This window comes from Felis catus, chromosome C1 (assembly GCF_018350175.1).
Source record: "Felis catus isolate Fca126 chromosome C1, F.catus_Fca126_mat1.0, whole genome shotgun sequence".
NCBI classification, from domain to species: Eukaryota; Metazoa; Chordata; class Mammalia; order Carnivora; family Felidae; genus Felis; species Felis catus.
This window is the reverse complement of record NC_058375.1, coordinates 90,002,967-90,015,437: the sequence shown is the minus strand read 5'-3', so window position 1 is coordinate 90,015,437 and position 12,471 is coordinate 90,002,967.

Here is a 12,471-nt window from a genome sequence, read left to right as displayed (position 1 = left end):
ACCATCCATTTTCATCTTCAAAGATTTGCTTCAGATCATTTCTTATTTGATGTCTTCTCTTGTTTTTTCTCAGTGCTATTTCATTTTTATCAAGTTTTACAAATGAAAACATAAAAGGCTTCATCTGTATTGTTTATTTTGCACTCCTCGACTAAATATAAACACTCTTTTCTTACCTGAATTGTCTAAGCCCATTAAAATCCATTTTCTTGGTGTGCTTTTGACCTCCCGTTTCTTCCTTTGTGAATGATGTCACTGTCTCTTCTACAATGATGTGGCCTCCTTGTTTTTTCATCCTACATAATTTTAGCTATAATAGACTTGAAAGCTCACTGAATACCTTTATTATGAGTATTGAGAGGACTCTTTGATTAGGTTATAGAAGTGACTTTTAGTCTTTAGAGTAAGGACAGAGCTGCACAGTTTTCACTTCTCCTTGGTGACTAACTATACAAGACCACCTCAGAGAAAACAAGCTTCCAACATTGTATTTAATTATGTTTTCCTCATTTCTAGCTCAAGTATAAAGTCTAAAATGATATTAACGCACATTTTCTATTTTTGTTTTTTTCCCTTCTTTGCAAACTATGGTTTTATTTCCAAAGATAACTTTTTAAACATTTGTCTGTTTTCAATTTTCAGATTTCTCTTACATTTAATTGTCTCCAGAAATATGCCTTCATTGATTCAAATTTCTACTCAATTTCACTCATCTCTGCTCCTAAAATTATGTAGCCAGCCAGTTTTAATTGCATTAAAAATATCCATTCTGTAATTGGATAAGATTTTTTTTAGAGTTTACTACATGTTGAGCAAATCTCATAATTTGATAGGTATTTGCTTTCTTTTGATCAAATATTATAATTTTATTAGCCACAAAAATATAATGTTTACTTCCAGGCATTTTAAAAATATAAAAAACTGCAACATGCTTCTATGAGTATAATTATTTAAAATGTGCATTAAGCAGTAACTTTAAGGACAGGCAAAGGAACTTTCACTCTTCCTGAAAGATCCTCATTAAATTACCTTAGTTTGTGCACATCTTATATATACATATTTTACTTAAGAAATATCAGGATAACACATCTATTTCTCCTTTCCTATTCACTCCTGTCCTGTCCTCCCCAAAGTTCAATTTCAAGGTCAAATTCAAAGCTGGGCTCCATTTTCTGAGGAATCAATAACAGCAAGGGGGGGGGGGGGCACCTGGGTAGCTCAGCCAGTTAAGTGTGGACTTGGGCTCAGGTCATGATCTCATTATTTGTTATTCAAACCCCTCATCAGACTCACTACTGTTAGGGCAGAGCCCACTTTGGATCTTTTGTCCCCCTCTCTGTCTGCCCCTCCCCTGCTCATGGTCTCTTTCTCAAAAATAAAATATATATCAGCTTGGGTGTCCATTGGAATGAATGATAGTTGGGCTTTTTTGTATGGTCTCTTTTCCTATGACTAGATGGGGAGTAGAGGGGGTTTTGCACTTTAGCTACCCCTTTGGCTTTCCTTTTCCTATTTCTTTTGGATGTATTTCTAATAATGGAAGAAGGATCACAAAAATTACATCTATATCTAATGTCCCATTTTTCTCTGTCATTTCTATTATTATCATGCAGGTCAACAGATTGTTGAATCTCTCATACACTGTTCACTTTGGTCTGACTTCTTATACTCACTAACATTATAACTTAGTTATACCAAAAATACATAGGTTTTTGGTTTTTGTTTTTAACCTCCAAGATATCTATTCTTTAGAAGCCTGAATTCCATTTCTGAACTTATGATGAGGTCTGAGTAGACAGGGTTTCAACTGCCCTTCATAAGAGCCAATTGCGCATTTTGTTCCCTCTCTAGAACTTTACTTTTTTTTTCCTCCCCAGAACTTTCTGTACAAGTCAGCCTTTGTCAGTGCACTAATACCCACATGACTTCTCCATCCTTTCACTAGTAAAACATAAACTACTATCTCTGCTTCAAACTACCATTTCCATGGGTAAAGTGAGACCTACTTCAATGTTTCAGAAATTCCTTATTGCATAAATCCATATTTCAGAATACAAGTCATGTTCGCACTTTCTCAGGTTCCTTTGCAGGGAAGTTTCAGGTGCGTCACATTGACTCCTATCAGTTGCAGTGTATCTGGGCTAGTACTGGGAATTAGATTCAATGATTACAAGCAATAGACTTGATCAATTACCTCAGCAGCGAAGGCTACTGCATCCAGTTTTCAGAAGTTTCATTTTTAGCAATAGGGTTTTAAGTAAGTATGAATGGTGTTAGCAAGGAAAGTGGTTGCATAATCTCCTATAGGGCAGCAATGTCATGGATAAGTTTTGTCACGTAACTTTGATGACTTTTAGTGACTGTTTAGCCTCCAATTCTGGTTCCTTCAGTCCTCTTGGCAAGATACTATATGCCATCCAATACCCCATAGGAAAGCCATTTTCTATTTACATAGCCAGAGTTAGTTTATATTACTTCAATTAAGTTCTCTCTTGTTAAAATATGTAAATTTTGATTTTTAAAAACTGAAAAATCATTATATTATCACCTTTTATATAAAGGGATAAGATTTCAGGAAGGTTTTATTTTTAACTTGCATTTTCATGTTTATAAAAAATTAACATATGTAAATATATACAAAGTCATAAATCCAACTATGGAAGGAATAAGTCATGAGGATGAAAGATGGAGTACAGAGAAACAGTCAATGTATTGTAATAGTGTTATATGATGACAGATGGAGGAGTGCCTGGGTGGCTCAGTCGCTTAAGTGGCCAACTTTGGCTCAGGTCATGATCTCACAGTTCGTAAGTTCAAGCCCACATCGGGCTCTGTGGTAACAACTCAAAGCCTGCAGCCCTCTACAGATTCTGTGTCTCCCTCTCTCTCTGTCCCTCCCCGCTCACGCTCTGTCTCTGTCTTTCAAAAAATGAATAAACATTAAAGAAAAAAAAAATATGGTGACAGATGGTGGCTACACTTATGGTGACAGGTGTCTATAATACAACGTATAGACATGTTGAATCACTATGTTGTATGCTTTAAATTAACGTAACATTGAATGTCAACTATGCTTCAATAAAAAATAAATAAGATGAAACATAAATAAATAAATAAATAAATAAATAAATAAATAAATAAATAAAATAATGCAAAGAATAAAAAATTCTGGAAAAAAACTAATAAATCTATCCCTACTGGAAAAATCTTCCAGAGTTAATATGCTAGTGTCACAAGCAGAAAGATTCTGAGTCATGATATTTGGACAAATGGATGAAATGTACTTTACAACACATATGGAGAATAATAGACTTAAATTCTAGTCTTGATTCTGTCACTACTAAGCTCTATTTCCTTTGGCAAGGCATTTAATCTTTTTTGTTGTTGTTGTTGTTCTACTTATTTCCCTATAAATGGATAGGGTTAGATGACATCCTCACAATAGCCCTTCCTTTAAATTTGAAGACATGTCAATACAAATTCCTAAAATAAATAATGTAAATATTAAATATTAAACATATTGGGAACTTTATTTTTTACTTTTTATTTTAAATGTTTATTTATTTTCGAGAGACAGAAAGAGAGAGCACAAGCGGGGGAGGGGCAGAGAGAGAGGGAGACAGAATCTGAAGCAGGGTCTGAGCTCTAAGCTGTCAGTGCGGAGCCCGACGTGGGGCTCAAACCCATGAACCATGAGATCATGACGTGAGACAAAGTCAGATGCTCAACGGACTGAGCCACCCAGCCACCCCCATATTGGGAATTTTAAAAGCAAATTATTACACTGAATCAAATAAAATCAAATAAATCTGAAATTATAGAGCTAGCCAAAAAGCCTCTTGGGGAGTGGTCATTAGATATGAAAGAAAAAGACCTTACATTACTACTGTAAAAAAACACACGACTTTACTAAATTTCCAAAATTGAAAGCCAGTTGATTTTAAAACTCTTTCTTCTGCCTATCTATTGCTAGAACACTGTTAATTCCCCTTTACAAATAAAAAAAAGAAAGAAAAATGTAGTGTGTCGCCTGGCAACTACTTTTGGCATTGTGAGTGGGGTAGGCTGTCTCCTCACTCACTTTCACTTTTCCCATCTGCACCAGTTTCTCATGTAAGAGTTCCTCTCCATGGGATTCTGGCAACTCAACCAACATCAGTTGTTACAAATGTTATCATAAGAAGGAATGAAAAGAAAAGCTCATTTCTTTAATGTACAACAGCTAAAATTTTCAAGTTTCAGTTAACATTCAAAGGCTAAAGAAGACAACAACATGCTTTGACATACCAGTATGAACCTTTTTGGACAGTCAAGACTTCCCTTTATTCCACCAATGAAATCTTAGCTGACTGAATACTGTTTTTTTTTTCCCTTTCATTTTTCTTAGGAGAATGTAAAGTTCTTAAAATAATCACAATGATTTTTTTTCCCCTCCTCAAGGTTATCATTATTTTGCTCATTTTGAGCCAGGAACCACTGAGATTCCTATTTGTGGTCCCAATTTCGTTTGCACCAGCTGAAACATGAGTCATATGATTTACTTTCTTTAGCACGTTGGAAATTTCATTTCTCCCAATTCCAAGACTTTCTTGTGCCCCAGTTTTACTGTCTCAGAGTATGAAGAAGGCAAAGTATATCACCAGCCTCATGTATTTAATACTAAGACAATTCAGGTAAATCTCATACACAAATGTGACTACCATAGCAGATTATACCGGAAACCAGTGGCGTTCAACAATACTGGTATTGCTAACTAGAGGGCATTTGCTGGGATTCTTGGCTTCCACAATAACATTGGCCTACTACAACCAGCATTTAATGAGAGGGGCTAAGGATGTTAGATTTGCTGTATATTGTCTACTGTCCACTAACATCCCTTCCCATTCTTACTCACTTTACCTCTCCCACTCTCAATACAACAGAAAATAAGGATTATAGCTACGGCTTTCTTTGCACGTAAGTTTGGATATTTTTGTTTAGGTTAATCTAACGAAATAGTTGGTATAGTTTTGGAAGGTGGAAATAAGATGAATGCCATCTTCCTGTAGCTGCCATTTGCTGCTGCTTGAAGAAAGTTGTCATTTTTCTGCACCAGACACTATTGTCTGTTAACCAGCTCTCTGTTTGTCAAAAAACTAGGAAAGCATATGACTCTATGATTCCTGGATAACAGTTCTGGGTATCCATACTCCAAGCTTTGTTTGGGCCATGCTGTGGCTGTGCTATCACTCACAGACCAAGGCCACCATAGCTCCAGTGGCAGCCTTAGAAATAAGAACCCTACGTGGGAAATTAGGGTTTTTTCTAGGAAACATTTCAATACAACCAGGCTAGAACTTCTTCCTTCAATCCTTCCAAAAATGTTATAAATTCTTAATCTACTGTATTAAATTGTTTGCTGTTACTAATAGAGTAGTTTATATTTTGAGTACTGAATCTTAATTCCTTCATATTATATCCTGCAATGCTCATTATCATTCATAGATGAAGGATTCTCCTGTATTGCATGAACTTTTTTGATATCCCCTAAGAGCTTTATTTTACTTTTTTTTCTTTACTATGTTTATATTTGACTTATATGAATTTCTAGACAATAAAAATCTAATCTCTCATGGCAGAAAGTAAACCAATTATTGTCAGGAGCCCTGAAGGGATGGTTGACAGGGAAGGGACACAAAATAATTCTTTAGGGTGATGAAAATGTGATATATCTTGATTACAGTAGTAATTACATAAATATATACATTTTCCCACATTTAATAAAGTTAAAACAATTAAAATATAGATGATTTTTTATGTAAATTATTTCTCCTTTAAGTTGATTTTAAACAATTAACATTTGCATAGGGTATGCAATTTACAAAAATATTTTTAATATATGAAATATGTTTAAAAGTATATGAGCAGAGGACTTAACTCTGTTCAAGATATATAAACTATTTTCATATATAAGATATATAAGATATATAAGATATATAAAGCTATTTTAATATAGCAGAATTTTCCAAGAGTAATGTTGCCTTAATGGAGAGAACTTGCTTTGTTTGAAATGTTTCCAAAATTATTTCACTCTTCCTAAATATAATAACAACATTAACATATTTGTCAATATACCATACTAAAATAGGTTTCCATATGTAGCTTTCATAACCATAGTGATTCCAATTATAAGTGCAAATGTCTGATTACAAGATTGGGCCTTCAAATGTAATTTATACTACTGAATTATATATTACATTATAACTTGCTTCCTATTTTATTAGCCCTTTATTGCAGTAAGTTTTTGAAGTTTGTTGCTATATCATAGTAAGGGACAGAAATCTTGGTTAAAGCTGCTAATTAAACAAATCATTCATTCATTCCAAAACATGTCTTGTATGCCTATTATGTAATAGTTGCTCTTTGAGGCACTGAAGATACTACGGTGATAAAGATTAAAAAGATAGCCCCCATGGCTACAAAGATTTTACCTTTTAGTGAGGTAGACTAATAATAAAAATAAATAAAAAATATCAGACACTGATAAAGGCTATTTAAAAAATGGAGTAGTTTAGAGTCAACAACCTAAAATCTAAGACTCAATGTTCGATAAATTTTTACCTACTTCATTTAATTAGTATAACACTTCTTTATTTTCTGGCCTGGTAGAGTATAGTAAGTATGCAAACAAACCAAACCAAACAAACAAACAAACAAACCCCACTTTTAATTAAAACAATAATAAACCTTTATTCTAGTTTCCTCTGATATCCCTTGTCCTGGGTTGGGTTATCTAGGAAGTAGATGCTGAGATGGAGTTAAGAGTTAAATAGGTTTACTGGGGAGTAATACCTATGAAATAAAAAGAGACAATGCAACATGAGGCAAGAAGAGTCATAAGATCATAATGTTGGGACTTGAACAAATATCTTCAGATAGAGGAGTCCCAACCTGGGCAGAAATAGCTAAGCCTGAGCATTACCATCTTGCTCAGACATTAGCCAAGGGCCACTCTGAGAAGAATGTGACCTTGGTTTGAATGCTGAGGTGGAGTAGAAGAAGCTAACAGCCAGAGGTTTATCAGGTACCCTATTTCTCATGGCTAGACAGTGCATCTTCCCGTGAAGGGGAATCTGAATGGAGTTCCCTGTTCTGCCAAACTCCTTTCCTGTAAAATTTAGAAATTTATAGTGGTGTACTTACTAATCACCGGTTTTATTTGTTTGTTGTTTGTTTGTTTCATCCGGGCTTTATGACACACTGTCAATCAGTTATGCTTAAAGACCATCGATGTCTAGTGGGGTGAGTATATTCCCTACTTTCACATGAGCATGTTAATCCACATTTGTAACAGACAACTCTCTAAGATTCATGTCCTGTTCATTTCCCACTTTCTCAATCTCCTACTTTTCTCTGTATATCTGTATATATCTGTATATATATATCTGTATCTCTGTATATCTGTATCTCTGTATATCTGTATATATATATACAGACCTGTATATATACAGATAGATATGTATATGTATATGTATATGTATATGTATATGTATATGTATATGTATATGTATATCTATATCTATATCTATATAGATACAGATATATATATCTGTATCTCTGTGTATCTGATATACCCCAAATATCCGGTATACCAGTGTTTGTTCTAAAGTTACTTAGGACCCAGCAGGGAAACTGTTTCCACACATCCATGATAGAGAAACTCTTAATAGATTCCCAAAACAAAAGTCCTATTTTCCTTACTTACTAAGTCTTGGGGCCTGGGAAGTAATTGAGAATTATATAATCATTTTCCATATTATCCACCATAAAACTTTGTCTTTTATCCTAATTTGTTTAATTCTGGCATTGAACAACTTTTGGAAGACAGATGACAGCAGAAACATTTCTTGCAGGCAATTCTTTCCCTGCTGTAGGTGGCCCTGACCCTATTTCCCTGAATATTTTATTTTTATTTCTCTCTGCTGTTCTTCTTTCCTTTCCAGCAGGTCAAGTTGAATTTTCAAAACTTTGATGTATTTTTTCTCTCCTACCATATGTAGACCTAACACAGTCTTTTGCAGCTTTTGACTGAAAGATAAAAATCTGTCTTTAAGTGGAGTTCATTGTTCCCAGAATTTCTGAAATCGTCTTTCTAACTCCAAGTTTTGTTGTTTTTTTTTTTCCCCCTGGACCAAACTCTGAAGGTTTATAGCCTACTGACCTTAATGTTCCCTCTGCCATTAAGGACTCTTGATTTCTCAAATAAGAGCATTTGAATCTTTTTTAGTAACTCTCTCCTTTTTTCTTTTCCTTTTTATGAAACTGGGTCTGTGACAGCTTCATTTGGATGTTGCTCAATGCAAATCTAGGTGGTTCCATTTATTTCCTATATAATACTCCCACCACTTTTTTCTGTTTATTATTAAGTTCTATCACACTGCTTATTATTAAGTTCCATCACACAGAAAAGTAAAGAAATGGACACTCCTTAGGGATTTTATCTTTCTCCCTCTTTATCTGTCTTCATCTGACTAACAAACTAACAGTGAATCTTCATTAAGATTTCCTAGGTTGCCTATTAAAAATGCACCTAACCTGTCCTTTTGCCAGTAATGAATTGGCATTTCCATAGGCAGACCTTGTGAAGCTGTATTTTCAAAAGTATCCTACGTGTTTTTGTTTTGGTTTGGTTTTTGTCCTAGTACCATCATCAAAAAATAGGAACTTGTATTTGATTAGTCCCTTTATTGGACTCTTGTTCCTGGTGCTTACAGGTGGGATGAGGTTGGAAAGGTGTCTGAGCTCCCCTCAGAGGCCAAAGATGAGACTCAACCATACATTCCTCTCTGGAATATACTCTTCTGGCTCACTTTTAATATAAGTCCATATTCAATATATTATCTTATTTGGGTTCTGTTAGCCCTTTATTCATAAGTGAGGTTAGATCTGATTTTAGGGGGACTATATTTGACAGATGTGTACTTTAGAGTATTGATAATTTCACAATTTGGAAAATTATCTTTCTTTGACTATATTTTGGAAGAGTTTATGTAACATGGACAAGATTTGTTCCTTTAAATTTTGAAATAATCTATAAATCTGGTCTTAATTTTTCTATAAGGAAACAAATGCAGAAAAATGTAGACAGGGAGAATAGAGTATTTTAATATTCTCAAAGAGAGAGATAGTTAGCACTTTTGCTTAGTCAGTAGATGATCAGGAATTTTTTTAAAAGGTAAAAAACACTGACTCCTTCAAAATCTTCAACAAAATACTAACAAATCAACTTCAGAAATACATGAAAAAAGCATTTTACACCAATAAAACTTTTAAACCAAGTGGGATTTATGTATTAATGTAATACTTTGTATCAATAAATAAAAAATACAAAATCACATTGTCATTCCAAGTGATCCAGAAAAAGAATAGGACAATATCCAACACCCTTTCAAGAAAAATACACTCAACAAACTAGGAATAGAAGGGAATTTTTTCAACTTGATAAAGAGTATTTACCAAAAATACCCACAGCTAACATCATACTTAATGGTGAGAGACTAGATGGTTTCTCACTAAAATCAGGAGAAAGACAAGAATATTAGACCTTGGCACTTCTATTTAACATTGACTTGAAGTCAACTGCCTAGGTAATTAGGCAAGAAAAATAAATAAAAGATAACAGGTTGGAAAGTAAGTAAAACTATCTCCCTTCATAGAGATGACATAATCCTTTATATGGAAAGTCCTTGAAATCCACTAAAACATATTAGAACTAATAAATTAGTTCAGCAAAACTACAAGATATAAGATCAATACACAAATCAGTGGTATTTCTATACACTCACAAAAAACAATCCAAAAATAAATTAACAATTCAATTCACAATAACATCAAAAGAGTAAAAAATTATGAATAAATCTAATGAAAGAAGTGCAAAACGTATGCTCTAAAAAACATAAAAAAGTTGACACACACTTTTCTAAATATTTAAATAAATGGAAAAATATCCCACATTCAAGAACTGGAAGACTTAAAATTGTTAATAAGGCAGTATTTGCCAAACTGATCTACAGATTCAACACCATTTAAAGTTGTCTTCTTTGTAGAAATTGGCAAGCTGGTTCTAAATTCATATGGAATTGCAAGGGACCCAGAGTAGACAAAACAATCCTCAAAAAAGAACAAGTAGGAGGCCTCACACTTTTTAATTTCAAAACTTACTACAAAGCAACTTAGTACAAATTTTACTACAAAACTTACTGCAAATCATTATAGCACTGTCAAAAGAACAGACATATAGATAAGCACATAGAAATGAAACTCCAGAAATACATATATTCAACTGATTTTCAAAAAGAGTGCCAGGACAATTCGATGGAACACAGAATAGTTTTTTCAACAAATGGTGCTGGGATAACTGGATAGTCACATGCAAAATGAAGTTGGACCTTTATGTTATTCCTTATACAAAAATTAACTAAAAATAAATTAATAACCAAAATGTAAGAACTAAAAGTCTAAAACTCTCAGAAGAAACGATGAAATAAATCCTTACAACCATAAATTTGAAGTAGTTTCTTACATATGACCCCAAAAGCATAAGCAACAACTAAAAAAACAAAAATTAATTAGATTTCATCAAAATTAAAATATTTTGTGAAAAATTTTCAAAAAGTGAAAAGCCAACTCACAAAATGGGAGAAAATACTGGCACATAATATATCTGAAAAGGACTTGTATCTAGGATATAAAAGGAACATTTACAACTCAATAATAAAAAAGAAAATTAATCCAATTAAAAAGTGAACAAGGATTGTGAATAGGAATTTCTCCAAGGAATGTATACAAAAGGGTAATAAACAAATGAAAATATGCTCAATGTCATTAATCATCAAGGAATGCAAATCAAAGCCGTAAGACACCACTTAATACACACTAAAATGGCTAAAATCAGAAAGTTGCATAAAAAAATTGTCAGTGAGGTTATGGAGATATTAGAATGCTCATACATTGCTAGTGGGAAAGTAAAATAGTGCAGCCAGGCTGAAGAACAGTCTGGAAGTTTTTGAAATGAGTAAGTGAGAAATGAACACATACATCAAAACAAAAATCTGTACATGGATGTTTACCACTGCATTTATAATAGCCCAAACCTGAAAACAACCTAAATGTCCATCAACACAGCAATGGATAAACAAAATGTGGTCTATTCTTACAATTGTATAGTACTCACCTCTATAAAAGAATAAATTACTCATATATGGTGATATATGAATCATAAACCTTGAAAAGAGTATGCAAAGTGAAAGAAGTTAATCACAAAAGATGGCATACTATATGATTTCGTTCATATGAGAGTCCAGAAGTGGGAAATCTATATAGATAGAAAGTAGATTAGTGGTTGTTTTAAGTTGCTGCTTTAGGGGTACTGAGGATTCAGAGGCATAATAGGCTAGGGGTAATAGATTTCTTTTGGAGGTGATGACAATATTCTAAAATTGTGGGAAATGTTTGCACATACCTGTGAATGTACAAAGAACCGCTGAATTGCACACCTTAAACAGGTGCATTGCATAGTATATGAATTCTATCTAAATAAAACTTTAAAAAAAAAGACTCTCCTTTCAATTCAGAACTTGTTCCTAATGAATAGGTCAGGTAAGTGACAGGAATTCTTCATGATTCGGTAAACTCAATACAGTTTTTTTTTTTTTTTCAAAGATGCGATTCCCAATCCTAAATTCCTAGTTGCTATTCTATTTAAAAGTTATTACCTTGTTCTCATTCTCAAAATCTATTTGGAACTTGACTTTATGTATCTGGGTGGAAAAGTTGATATTCATTGAAGTGTCGTGGTGAATTTATTGTGGTAAAATAATGAATTTTTTCTATAATGCAAAAAGAGATAACTAAAATTAAATGTTATATATATACATTTACCTTATATTTAGGGAATATAAAATAAAAATATAATAATGTATCTTCTCTAAAAATATTTTAATATATTTAAGGAGCAGTAAACAGTAAACAAAAACAAGGAGAAAACCATATGACCATGCATTTAGAAAGACCAAAACCATTATTTTGCCCAATTGAGTGCTTAAACTGATATTCAATCTCATTTTAAATTAGTGAAATATAAGTCAACACGTCTAAGCTTATGAATATTTTCAAACTCAATACATTTGATATTATGAAGCCAAATGATTGGATGCTGAATTATTTTGTATTTTATGTAGATATTTCATATAGATCTAGCATAAAACATAAGAGAAGATTCATGATCCATTTTATTCCTCACTATTGTCATTGTGACAATCTGAAGTATTATGCACTATTTCTGAATAAAGAGGTGTTTCTTTGGTGAGGTGATGATAATTCTGTAGAGACTGATTTTGATAGTCTACAGACTTGGTTTGCCCTCTTTTGGTAAAGTTTTGAAGTACAAATATATAGATGCCAGTAACAAATTTATATGCTTTCTGCTTTTGA